A 14,053-nucleotide genomic window follows, 5' to 3' on the forward strand; every position below is an offset into this window, starting at 1 on the left:
CACCACTTGGCAGAATCCCCCACCTGAAGGAAGCAGAGATCCTCCAACTGTTATTACAGCTTATGGGCTGTGGTTGCAGCAGAGCATCTCAACAGCTAGTCCACACAATGCTGCCAGATTGGTGGGGGATATTTGTTTTCCTTCAGTAGTTCTTCTGTTCTCCATTTACACGTGCTTTGCAGAAGATTGGGGCCACATTTGGTCTTATGAAAGTTCTGAACATCTTAGACAACCAACATTTTAAATGTTGACATTGAAAACTATTTAGCTGCTGACCATATTAGTGGAAACAGCCAAGTACTCCAGGGTTGTGGGCAGAATTTGAGACGAGAACATACCACTCCATCCATCTGACCCCAGGTGGTAGCAGATCATTTATAGGTGACATTATTTAGCACTAAACTCCAAATCAGAAAGTCTTAATATAGAGTAAATCACAGGATTTGTTATGATGCTGTCTGCTGAGCCACAGGCCATGCCAACTAAAGGTAGGAGCAGTTGCCACAGGTGTGAACATTTGTGTATTTGCAGCTCATGCTGTAAAAGCTCTCAAATTGTTGTGTGTGCAACAAATGTCCACAACTGTGCAGTCTGCACCTACAGCATGGTGACAAACTCTGGCTTGATTTTCTTATGAACAACTCTCTGGAGGTGTATTCTCTAGTAGTACTAGTGGTCCAATAGCCTCTAGCGGCACCTGCTGCTTCACTCCATAACCTGGCATTTACATCTCTTTGGAAGGCTATTATTAGATCAGCTCTGACCTGGAGTGTGGATTAGAATGGCCCCTTTTCATAGATGACAAAATGGATCATTATGATCATCTAGTCTGACCTCCTGTATAACACAGACCAGAGTATGTCTCCAAAATAATTCCTAGACCATATCTTTCAGAAAGATATCTAATCTTGATTGAAAAATTGTCAGTGATGGAGAAGCCACCATGACCCTTGGTAAGTTGTTCAAGTGGAATTGCTCTCACTGTTCAGCTTTTACACCTTATTTTCAGTCTGAATTTGTCTAGCTTCAACGTCCTGCTATACCTTTCTCTAATTGTTCCACGTGTAGGTACTTAACGTATAGTCAAGTCACCCCTTAACTTTTTTTTTGAAGCTAAGTAGATTGAGCTCCTTGAGTCTATCACTATAAGGCTTATTTTCTAAATCTTTAATCATTCTTGTGCCTCTTCTCTGAACCCTCTCCAATTTATCAATATCCTTCTTGAATTGTGGACACCCGAATTTCACACAGTATTAGAGCAGTGGTTGCACCCGTGCCAAATACAGAGGTAAAATAACATCTTTGCTCCTACTGAAGATTATCTAATATGTGCATTTCAGGATTCCATTAGGTCTTTTGGCCACAGCACCACACTGGGGACCTCATGTTCACCTATCTACCAGGACCCCCAAATCGTTTTCAGAGTCACTGTTCCGCAGGATAGAGTCCCCCATCCTGTAAGTATGGCCTCCATTCTTTGCTCCTAGATGTATACAGTACATTTAGCCATATTAAAATGCATATTGTATGCTGGCACCCAGTTTACCAAGCGATCCAGATTGCTCTGTGTCAGCAACCTATCCTCTTCCTTATTTATCAGTCCCTCAATTTGTGTTATCTGCAAACTTTATCAGTGCTAATTTTATGCCTTCTTCTAGGTCATTAATAAAAATGTTAAATATAGTAGGGCCAATAATAGGTCCCTGTGATACCACAGTAGACGCCACACCCATTTGATGATGATTTCCTATTTACAATTACATTTTGAGACCTCTCAGCCAGCTTTTAATCCATGAATATGTGCCATGTTAATTTTATCTTGCCAGTTTTTTATTCAAAATGTGTTGAGTACCAAGTCAAATACCTTACAGAAATCTATAGTGCATCAATACTATTGCCTTTATGAACCAAATTTGTAATCTCACCAAAAAAAATAGTTTGACAGGATCTGTTTCCCTAAATCTATGTTGATAGGCATATATTATCCTCTAATTCTTTATTCATTGAGTCCCGTATCAGCCACTCCATTATCTTGCCTGGGATCCATGTCAGATTAGCAGGCCTATAATCACCCAGTCATCTCTTTTTTAAAAATATTGGGAGAAAGCTAATCTTCTGGAACTTCACTGCTATTCCAAGATTTCTTGAAAATCAACATTAATGATCCAGTAAGCTCCTCAGTTAGCTCTTTTAAAACTTTTGGATGCAAATTATCCAGACCGACTGATTTTAAAACGTCTGACTTCAGTAGCTGCTGTTTAACACCTTCCTGAGATACTAACGGAATAGAAAGAGTGTTATCATATAATATGACGTGGGTTTTTTTACCCAAATAGAGAGCAGAAACATTTACCGAATACTTCTGCCTTTTCTGCATTATATTTGATGGTTCTATCGTTTCCATCTAGTAATGCCTTGTTAGGATTCTTTTTTTCTGCAATATACTTTAAAAAATCCTTCTTCTTTTTGGCTACAGATTTCTCCTTGTGTCCCGTTGCTTCCCTTATCAATTTTCTAAAATTCCTAGCTTCTGATTTATATTCATTGCTATCAACTTCCCCTTTCTTCCATTTGTTTATATATATAGCTGCCTTCACGTTCCTTCTAAACCAAATTGTTTTTTAACCAGTCCAGCCTTCTTCCTCAGTTATGGCTTTTTGATCTAATAGTGTTCTTAAACAATTCCAAATGATAAGACACCTTCTTTGATTAAATTCTTCCTTCTAGTTGATTTGGCTCATATTGTTTTCAGCTTTGTGAAATTGGTCCTCTTAAAGCCCCAAGTGTGTATATGTATTGTGACAAAGTTCCTCCTCTGCCTTGGTGGGTCCTGCTCTTATTGGCGGATTTTCTCGCCTCAGAGGTTCACGGCAGCCCTCAGTTTGGCCACTTTCGTGGCTCAAATCTGCCATTCACTCAGTTAGCCTCATCACTGGCCAGCATGGGGAAAAGGAAGAAGAACAATCCCTGCAGTCTCTGCTGATCCACCTAGTGGATCGGGGAACAAGCCAGAGACCTTCCCCTCGGGTGGAACCCACAGTCCAGGTCAACTCCTCTGGTATCCAGTAGAGAGTTGCAGGGGATGGGGGAACCCAGGCCTGCCCTCTACTCTGGGTTCCAGCCCAGGGCCCTGTGGATTGCAGCTGTCTACAGTGGCTCCTGTAACCACTGCATGACCACTACAACTCCATGGGTTACTGCCCCATGGCCTCCTCCCAACACCTTTGTTATTCTCACCACAGGACCTTCCTCCTGATGTCTGATAATGCTTGTATTTCTCATTCTTCCAGTAGTATGCCTTCTCACTCTCAGCTTCTTGCACTTCTTGCTCCCAGCTCCTCGCACTGTTACGAATTATACCTGGTATGGCATGCACACAACTGCTGCGAATTATACCTGGTAGGACACGCACACAAATGCTGCAAATTATACCTGGTAGGTCACGCACAGTTCGACTCTAGGCTGAGGCACAGAAACAAAGTCCACAACTGCAGAGTTCCCAAAAAACACCAAGTTTATTATGCTCGAGCGTGGTGCCCCCCTGCTAGCCAGGAGGGGACCCCGAATACAGATTATACAAAGGTTATATACTTTTTAGCAAAGCATGTTGCCCTCGTGCATCGGAAACCTTAGCCAGTAAACAAACCCTTTTCTTATCTACCACCTATCCCTGCTTGGTGCATTCCTCATGCTAAACCGGTATGTTAATTACACAGCATGGTCCGAAAGCCATTCATCAGTAACTTTTATTATCAGGATGGGAGGCCTCACATCAAAGGCCAAGAGAAAGGGAGTTAGAGACTGACAAAAAATAGATACTGGGAGTCAAGGCAGGCTGGAGACAAGGAGGAGGATTTTCACAGGGATTCAGTATCTAAGGATCACTCCTCCTGGTGTATGATGTGCTTGCTTTTAGACAATGGTGGGCCCCAAACCAAAATGGAGTCACATGTGCTAACTTTTCCTTAACAGTCCTCCCTTTTTTTTTTTGTACGTCAGTAAGCTGTATCGGGGCTGAGTAACCACGCTGCAGGGTTAGCAACTGCTGACAGCACATACTGCAGCATTGTAGGCAAACAAAAATAACGCAAAACCAATAACAGTCAAAAAAAGTAAATACGCCCTCCCCAAGTCCTCACATCCGGTAGCCATGAGGTGAGCCAGTCCCAGACCTCCTGGAATCCGGCGCTGGTAGTGTCGAGGCTGATGTGGTGGAATAGGGCTGCCTGTTGCTTGAGGATGTGGATGTCAGTTTCCACCCTATGGTGCTGATTTACAAATACACAACAGCTTGAGTTGACCAGAGCATAAACCCCGCCCTGATTTGCAAGGAGATAATCCAGGGCTAGGCGGTTTTGCAATGTAGGTTGGGATAGCTGGGTGACTTCAATTTGAAGGGCAGATAGAGCATCTGCAGTAGCATTTGCCATTAGTTCCAAAGCAGCTGAAATGTTAACTATAGCTTTTTCCAGCTCGCTTACTCCCAACCATGGCAGAAACCAACGCACAAAGGAGTGAAAGCCTTTGGGCCGTTGAGAAAGGGGGTTTAAAGGAATACTTTGTCGGTCCCTCCATACTAGATTGCGGATCTCTCCCCGGGTCAGGTTCTGGTATACTGTCACGGCGGGTACTATAGCCCCTAAGGTACATGTACCACACCATCCTGCTGGGAGAACCTTATAGGCTGTGTGATTGCATAACCAATACCAGCCAGACCCCTCGGGGACTGGCCACGGGGTCCTGGAGTAGGTAGAGGGGCCTCCTGCACCAGAGCTGATTTGGGTGGTGTCCTTGCACCCCACAAAATTCCCTACAAAAACTGTATTTTCTATGCCCTTACGTCGTGACACACACAAAGCATAATTACCCTGGGCCACCATATCAATAGACCATATTTGGATTGTAACATTCCAGTTAAATGTAGTGTTTGCCCATAGCTTAGTTTGGAGTGTTCGATTAAGGGGGATAGGAATCCCTACCAATGGGACCCCCTGACCTAAATATGTGGGGGTATGAATACAAATCCAACACTCCGTTCGATTTACACCCTGTTTGATAGCGCGGGTTAAATTCAAGAAGCTATTGCCCTCCCATCCTTGTACTGGACTTGGGAATAGGGAGAGGAACCCCCCAGGCAAACCATACCAATGTCGGCATCCTCCTTTATACCATACAAAAAACACTACCCCCAATGTAAGTCCAATAAACAGGAACACAAAAAGTCCGGGTGGGCTGTGAAGGTCCCAGTAGCTGGAAAGCTTAGTCCATGGGTTGGTCATGGTGTTCATTCGTGAAGTGGCTCGTCCAATGGCTTGTCAGGGTCAGGTGGGGGTCCCAGCGCCAACTTAACGTAGCTATGATGGATCCAGGAGCCTTTACCTGCAAAGGAGTGGTGGCAGATGGTGGGAGTAATGTTCATGGCTGTAAGGCGTTTTTGGTATTTATACTTGCCTACAAGCACAGGTTCCAGCCTCTGGAATAAACACACCCCACCACTTCACTTCACATTCCCAAGAATACATCCCGCAACTTCCTCCCTGCCAATGTACAATGCTCCGTCTTTGCCATCAAGGCCAAGTCTCAGTGTCTTTTGCAGTCAGGAATCCTTGGGTTTTGGTGGTTTTAGCAGAGCAGGCGTTTCTTCTTTTTTCTTGGAACAGTCATGGTTTTGCATTATACAGGGGAGAGGTTACTAGCATGTCACTCTGTAGTGCTTTGGTTTCTTTAGCAAATACTGAATGCAGGTTAGCTTTGTCAGTGGACAAGGGAGAGGTTACTAGCACTTCACCTTGTTTTTTTTTTTTTTTTTTCTGCTGTTTAAAAGGAGGAAAGAAAAAAAAACCCAGAAGGAGGGACAGGCTGATCAGTAGTTGAAGTGAAGTCATCTCGAGGTGGAGGGGTCTTTTTGCAGTAAGAAGCATGGGTCCAGGAAGTCAGTCCTTGGCACTTCACAGCGGTGTTGGTAGTTAGCAGGACTTAATAAGGGCCTTTCCAGCATGGGGCCAGAGTAGTCTTTTGTTGATGGACCTTTATGTAGACCCAGTCACCTGGTTTTAACAAATGGCAGGTTTGCTCAGGATTCTTGAAGCAGGACTTCTTTTACCTGTAAATACAGAGACCTAACACATTTCATTAATGTCTGGCAGTGTGTTGCAGATCTCACAGCTGCTTGGGCACATTCAAGCCCCCCTCTTTCTTGGCTGTTAGCCAAATCCTAGCTGTGAGTAGTGTCCTTGGGCAGGCCAGTGTCTTATCTTTGGACCGAGCCTGCGAGCTACAGCGTTGAATTAGCTCATCCTCCGTTTTATTTCTTTTCCCCTTCTTGGCTTTTATTAACCTGCAAAGGAAACTTTCACTTTTTACTCATACACCTTTGTTTAAAAGGGAACACATGTACATTGCCCATTATACAGCACTTTAGTCTTATTGTTTAATGTATGCCACGTACACCCTTCTAGGAAAATGACTTTATTACAGAGCTTTGGAGCAACAAGCCAGGACAAGCACACCCACTTTTGAGGAGTCCACTTGGTACAACCTCTGGTGTCCAATAGCTTTCCTCCCTCCCCAGCCCTCTGGCTAGAAATCTGAGGTAGCCAGAAGGATCTCATGTATAATATGGGGAGTGGGTTAACCTTTCATGTCCTTGCTTCCATAGACTGTTGGTGTGCAAATTTTATCAACAATTTTTTTCAATTAAAAGATCTGGCCAATGAAATTTTTTTTTTTTTTTACTTAAGCAAATGTATTAAACTTTAGTATATCACATTTTTTTGATATTATCCAAACACTTTGTATTCCAAGTTGAATAAAACAAGTATCTGCATTTTGATTTAACCCTTCTATTTAGTTTTAAACTAAACTGTCCTATGAAAAATTAAACACAGCAATTCTGGCCACAAGACAAACACCACAAGACAGGACATAGAACACAGAACAGAATTCCTATCGTGCCAGTAAATTCATGAGATGTTGAGTTGCTTTTCAGCTGGCATCAGTTTTCTCTGATTTTCTGAAAGACAAAAAAAAACACAGATCTACCCCTTTTGGGCAGTCAGTCATTGCTTAAAATATTTCCTTTTTGTACAAATACTCTTGTTAATTGCAGGCAAAACAGAGGAATTACCTATTTTTTTTGTTATTTGTTTTATAGGCAGCCCAGGTTTCAGTGGCCTCTACCTTATCAGTTAGGTAATTTACATTAAAACAAATGCTTTCCGGCTTGCTTTTGGATCCACAGGTTAAAGATTCTTACTTTAAAAAGAGCACAATAAACTTTACCAGACTTTTGATTGCCTTTTACTTTTAACTCCTGCTGTCAAACACACAGCGACCTGAAAAGGAAGACACCACCTATTGTAGCCCCTTGGAGCCTAATAAGATATTAATTAAGTAGCACTGTATAATTGCATTTCTTTGGAAAAGGGCCCATTTTTTCCAAAATGGCTGCAAAGAAACCAAGAATTCTTTTTCTTTCCAGTATTTCACAAAGTTCAACTGCTTAATTCTTTCCAGCAACTAAACAGTTAACTTCTTACTTTCCTTTCTTAAATCACTTGCTTATTTCCCAAAATGACACCCAATTAACTTAGATTTTACCATTCCAAGTATTATTCTGGGATTTACGTTTTCCATTCCTGTAATTATTTACTCCTCTTTTTTCATTATGACCTCCAAGTTTCCAATCTGTTTTCCAATCTCTCTATCTGTTGCCTGCCAGCTTGGGCCCGATCCTGTTTTTTTTTCTCTGAACTGTCCCTTCCATGAGCACCAGCTTTGTTTCACTACCAAATTAACAAGGAGGGTGGGCTTCTTAACTAGCTCCCAGCCCTCCTGGTCTCTTTTCTTAAATATTTTCACTTACAAGGGCTGCCCGAGTCCTCCCCCCATGAGGCTTGTCACCTGGACAGAAAGCATGGCTAATTGGCAAGCAAGGAAGTGACGGGCATAAGTCAGAAAGCCGAGGATAAGCCGGAGGAGGGGCAGAAGCAGGCATAGCACAGAGTGGGGCTGGAGACCCCTGAGATGAATAAGAAAAGGAGGAGGAAAGAGGACGTCCTTTCGCATGCGCATAAGCCCAGTTGTCCCATACATACCAATAATCCATCTGGGCTGGAGCTTTGTTTTCCAGCCTTTTCCTAAGCGCTGTTAATTTTTTCCCAGCAAAGGAACCATCTGGTGGCCAGTCAAAAGGTGATTGATTTGTTAGTGCTGGCCACTCAACCTTGCACAAGATTACAGCTTTTTTTTTAACCTAACCCATGGGTACCAGAAATATTCCCCCAATTCTCGAGAATTTCAGCCAAAGGGGTCCCCTTACTTACACTCTGCCCAGAACCCATAATGGGCTACCAAAAGGACACAAAATGTGCCACCTTATCGCCTAAGTGACGGCTCACACCCCCCCTCCTCGGAGTTCTCAAAGGTGAACTCACCCTGTGCCGGCTGGAGCTGTCCGAGAGGAGGAGTGTAGTCTCGCTTGTTGGGGCGAGCCTAGAGTCCCTTCGTGGTCGCCAAAACTGTTACAGATTACACCTGAGGGGACACACACACAACTGCTGCGAATTTTACCTGGTAGGATACGCACACAAATGCTACGAATTACACCTGGTAGGACACGCACACAAATGCTGCAAATTATACCTGATAGGTCACGCACAGTTCGACTCTAGGCTGAGGCACATAAACAAAGTCCACAACTGCAGAGTTCCCAAAAGACACTAAGTTTATTACGCTCGAGCGTGGTGCCCCCCTGCTAGCCAGGAGGGGACCCTGAATACAGATTATACAAAGGTTATATACTTTTTAGCAAAGCATGTTGCCCTCGTGCATCGGAAACCTTAGCCAATAAACAAACCCTTTTCTCATCTACCACCTATCCCTGCTTGGTGCATTCCTCGTGCTAAACCAATATGTTAATTACACAGCATGGTCCTAAAGCCACGCATCAGTAACTTTTATTATCAGGATGGGAGGCCTCACATGAAAGGCCAGGAGATAGGGAGTTAGGGACTGACAAAAAACAGATACTGGAGTCAAGGCAGGGTGGAGACAAGGAGGAGGATTTTCATAGGAATGCAGTATCTAAGGAACACTCCTCCTGGTGCATGATGTGCTTGCTTTTAGACAATGGTGGGCCCCAAACCAAAATGGAGTCACATGTGTTAATTTTTCCTTAACAGCACGCACACCACAAACTGAAGTGAGGAGCTTTTTAAACCCAGGAGCCCTGATTAGCCTGCCTGTCTTAATTGATTCTAACAGCTTCTTGATTGGCTGCAGGTGTTCTAATCAGCCTGTCTGCCTTAATTGTTCCCAGAAAGTTCCTGATTGTTCTGGAACCTTCCCTGTTACCTTACTCAGGGAAAAGGGACCTACTTAACCTGGGGCTAATATATCTGCCTTCTATCACTCTCCTGTAGCCATCTGGCCTGACCCTGTCACAGTATATCATTGGTCTGGACTTTAGTGTGCAAACAGAATATAAATGTGATCAAGTCATAACTTGTACTGAAGTTATTGTTAATTTTTAATTCTGCGATCAGTTCCTCTTTATCTGTCAAGATGAGGTCTCGTATAGACTGCTCTCATGTTGGATGTAATGCTTTCTGAGTTAGGAAATTGTTACCTGTAATATTTAGAAATAGTTTTAATATTGGCATCATGAGACCTCTAGCATACATTACTCATATTGAAGTGTCTCAGGATCACACAGCTATTTTTTTCCTACATGTTATAGGAGCCACTCATCCTGTTCACTAGCGTGATTTGGTGGTCTGTAGCAGACACAGATTGATACCCCATCTTGTGCTCTATCTGTTAGGACATTGATTCGTAAATATTCAAGATAATTTTCTCCTGGTTATCAGTGTTAGGAAAGAGGTAGTGCCATTTTGGACATAGTGCCACTCCCCCTCCACTTTTCATAGAATAATAGAATATCAGGGTTGGAAGGGACCTCAGGAGGTCATCTAGTCCAACCCCCTGCTCAAAGCAGGACCAATCCCGAACTAAATCATCCTAGCCAGGGCTTTTGCCCACTTGATCTTCCTAAATAGGTTGTAACCTTTGATTTTTAACATTCCAATCATGGGAATCATCCCACCATGTTTCACGAATACCAACCAAATAAAATTTATGTTCATGAATGAGAAATTCCTATTCCTCTTGTTTGTTACCCACGCTCCTAGCATTGGTGTATAGGCAATTCAGTAATTTCTACTAGGGCTGTCAATTAATCTCAGTTAACTCACACAATTAACTAAAAAAAAAATTAATCATTAAAAAAATTAATCGTGATTAATCGCACTTACAACAATAGAATAGCAATTGAAATTTATTAAATATTTTGGATGTTTTTCTACATTTTCAATATTGATTTCAATTACAACACAGAATACAAAGTGCACAGTGCTCACTGTATATTATTTTTTATTATATATGCACTGTAAAAATGATAAAAGAAATAGTATTTTTCAGTTTGCCTCATACAAGTACTGAAGTACAATCTCTTTATCATAAAAATGTAACTTACTAAATGCAGATTTTTATTTATTTATTTATTTTTGGTTTCATAACTGCACTCAAAAACAAAACAGTGTAAAACTTTAGAGCCTACAAGTCCACTCTGTCCTACTTCTTATTCTGCTAATCGCTAAGACAAACAAGTTTGTTTACATTGATGGGAGATACTGCTGCCTGCCTCTTATTTACAATGTCACCTGAAAGTGAGAACAGGTGTTCGCATGGCACTTTTGTAGCTGGCATTGCAAGGTATTTACATGCATCCAGCTTTTCTTTCTTTCTTTCTTTTTTTTTTTTTTTTTTTTACATAATTCTACATTTGCAAGTTCAACTTTTGTAATAGAGATTGCACTACGGTACTTGTATGAGATGAATTGAAAATTTTTTTTTGTTTACAGTGCAAATATTTGTAATAAAAATAAATATAAAGTGAGCACTGTGCACTTTGTATTCTGTGTTGTAATTGAAATTAATATATTTGAAAATGTAGTAAACATCCAAAAATATTGAAAATAAATGGTATTCAGTTGTTGTTTAACAGCGTGATTTATCGTGATTAATTTTTTTAATCACGCAACTGTCCTAATTTCTACTCTTCATGTCCTTTGGTTCCTTAATTTTGTTCTCAACATTTCAATTGTGTGCTGAGTGCTCATATCTTCCCTTTTTACCCACTCCACTCCTCTGCTCCTTTTGTTATTAGTTTAATGTCCTCCTGACTACTTCAGCCAGCCTGTCTTCCTTCCAAACTATTCAGCCTTTCACCACATAGAAGGTAGACCAATGTTCCACAAAACCAAAACCTTCCTCCACCTACCTAGCCAGTGGTTCACTTCCAGAATCTTCTGCTTGTTGTCCTCTTTTGTTCGTAGGACAGGAAGGATCTCAGAGAAGTTCTCTTGGTCATTCTTCAGCAAGCTCTGAGTTCCTTGATGTCCTTTCTTACCTGCAAGATACCCCACAACACAGTGTCATTACTGCAGGTAGGAAGCAACACCAATGGATCCTTTCCTGTTGACTTCAAAAGCCTGTCCAATCTTAGAGTGACAGTCCTGTTGTCTGCCTGTTCCTTGCACAAAGTTTGGATTCTTCTGAATATTGAATCCCCAACAATAGTCCGTCTTCCTTGGACGGTTGGAGGACTCTGTGTAATTTTTCTTATAGGTTGGGCTGAGCTGCTGTCCACAGGTGTGTCCCATATATCTCTCCATTCCCTTGGACCAACTGGATCACGAGAGGTGTTGTCCACAGTTTCCATGTTTTGGATGTGGTATCAATTGGAAACTTCTAGCTGTGGAATTCCTTCCAGTCCTCTTCTCTCTTGTGGCCATGGCGTACCCATCTTCATCTGTTTCCAGCCATGTAGAATGTCACTTTGACCTCTTGCCTCCAGTGGTTACGAGCTCCAAGGCCTCCTTTCTGACTTCCTCTCTCTCCAGCTCCTTGGTGGCAAGCTTCTTTCTTTCTTGAATGAGGGATGCTGATACTTCCTGAGCCTAACTATCTGGGATGTCCTCAGCTTCTCTGATTCTCAGTAGCATTTCTACTTGCTCCTCCACTCCAAGAATCTTCTCCTCCAACACAGCCACCAGCTTGCACTTGATTCACAGGAAGTCCCTTCTGGCTTCAGGTAGAAAAGAAAACATGGCACATCCATTGCATTCACCACCACTTTTCATTGCTGGCTATCTTGAAATCACACGTAGAGCTGACCCTGGAAGGAAAGCTTCTCACACTCCCTTTCCAAATGCCCTCTGAAACTCCCTGTTAGCTGTTTCTGTTTATGGCTCTCAAGTTCACCTGACAAGTGACTCTTTATAGTCCAAATCTCCTTGCTTAGCTCATCTTAGCTCCGCCACTCACCATCCCTCCACCCCGCTTCAAATGCACTTGCGTAGCTCTCCTTAATGTCTGTGAAGTGTATGTAGAATGATAACTTCCTTTTAGATGTGTGAGAGACAGGGTGGGTGAGGTAATATCTTTTATTGGACCAACTTCTGTTGGTGAGAGAGACAAGCTTTCAGGCTACATTGAGTACCTTTCCCAGACCTGAGGAAGAGCTCCGAGTGTTGCAGCTAAATATAAGGTAGCACATATTCTAAGGGACCATTCAAGGTGAAGTGGTCTGTTAACATCCCTGTAGTCGTAGCTGATAAGCCATAAATTCAGTACTTTATTAAGACCATGATTTTTTGGCTAGGTCTACACTATAGACCTTACAGTGGCACAACTGTACCAATGCAGCTGCGCCGCTATAAGATCTGTCACCCCTCTGTGCCGATGTGAGAGAGCTCTCCTGTTGACATAATTAAACCACCCCAATGAGCGGCAGTAGCTATGTCAGCAGCAGAGCATTTCCCACCAACATAGTGCTGTCCACGTCTGTGCTTCTGTCTATGTAATTTTTGTTGGTCAGGGGTGTGGGTTTTTTCACACCTCTAAATGACATAAGTTTTACCGACAAAAGTGCTAGTGTACACACAGATGTTTTGGCTAGCAAAGTTATGAATTAACAGGCCACTTCACCTTTAATGGTCCCTTAGAATATGTTCTAACTACTTATATTAAACTATCTGTTCAATCTTATATTTAGCTGTGACACTCTTATACTCCTGGGAGCATTCTGCACCAAAAAGTTCTGCGCACTACATTTTAAAATTCTGGATATTTTATTTGTCAGAATAACGCTGTGTAATCATGCCAGTTTCAATTATTTTAGTAATCTATTTCAAAATATCTGTCAGCAAGTATGTCTGTAACAATCCAGACACACACACAAATTCCTCCAGGAGTAGAGTCAAAGAAACCCTTACAACAACCCAGTTTCTGTTTCTCTGCCCCCTCCCCCCCAGAGCCCAGCTGCGGGGCACCCTCCAGTCCAGACTCCTGCATCCTCTCTCCCGCAGAGCCCAGTTGCAGAGTCTCTTCCTCCCCCCTCCCCCCCCGCCCCACTCAGGGATCCAGAGGAAGAAACAGCCAGATGCTGGTCCTGGGCTTTTATGGAGTTTCCTGCAGGATGCTTCCTTCCTTCAGGGCATGTTGAGAACTGTAGCTGCTGAGAACCCTCCAGCGCCGCCCCGCCCCCGCAGTGTCCTCTATTTGCGAGCTGGGTTCTGCTGGGTCCAGTGGGCCCTAGTGGCAGCCAGCAGCTCTGCAGCCCATTTCTGTGGGGAGAAAAAGGAAATTCTGCATGCACAACATTAATTTCTGAGCAAATTCTGCATTGCACAGTGGTGCAGAATTCCCCCAGGAGTAACTTAGTAACTTAGTACGGAAGAAGAGCTCTGTGTGGCTCGAAAGTTTGTCTGTCTCACGAACAGAAATGGGTCTACTAAAAGGTATTACTCACCCATCTTGTTTGTCACATATCCTGGGACTGACCACAGCACCAACAACACTGTATACAATATTCAGGATGTCTGTCCTGCAGACTGTATTCTGTCTTGCCTCTGTTTCCTTGTATTCCCCTGTCTGTCTGTATCCACCTGTTATCTCCTGTCTTATACTTAGATTGTCAGCTCTTTGGGGC

The 14,053-nt window shown here is 42.8% G+C and overlaps 1 protein-coding gene across 1 annotated transcript in view; it reads left to right on the plus strand.

Annotated features, from left to right (window-relative positions):
- Positions 1 to 14,053, plus strand: part of ZNF512 (zinc finger protein 512) — a 74,517-nt gene that overhangs the window by 25,690 nt on the left and 34,774 nt on the right.

This window comes from Natator depressus, chromosome 3 (genome assembly GCF_965152275.1).
Source record: "Natator depressus isolate rNatDep1 chromosome 3, rNatDep2.hap1, whole genome shotgun sequence".
In the NCBI taxonomy this organism is placed as follows: domain Eukaryota; kingdom Metazoa; phylum Chordata; order Testudines; family Cheloniidae; genus Natator; species Natator depressus.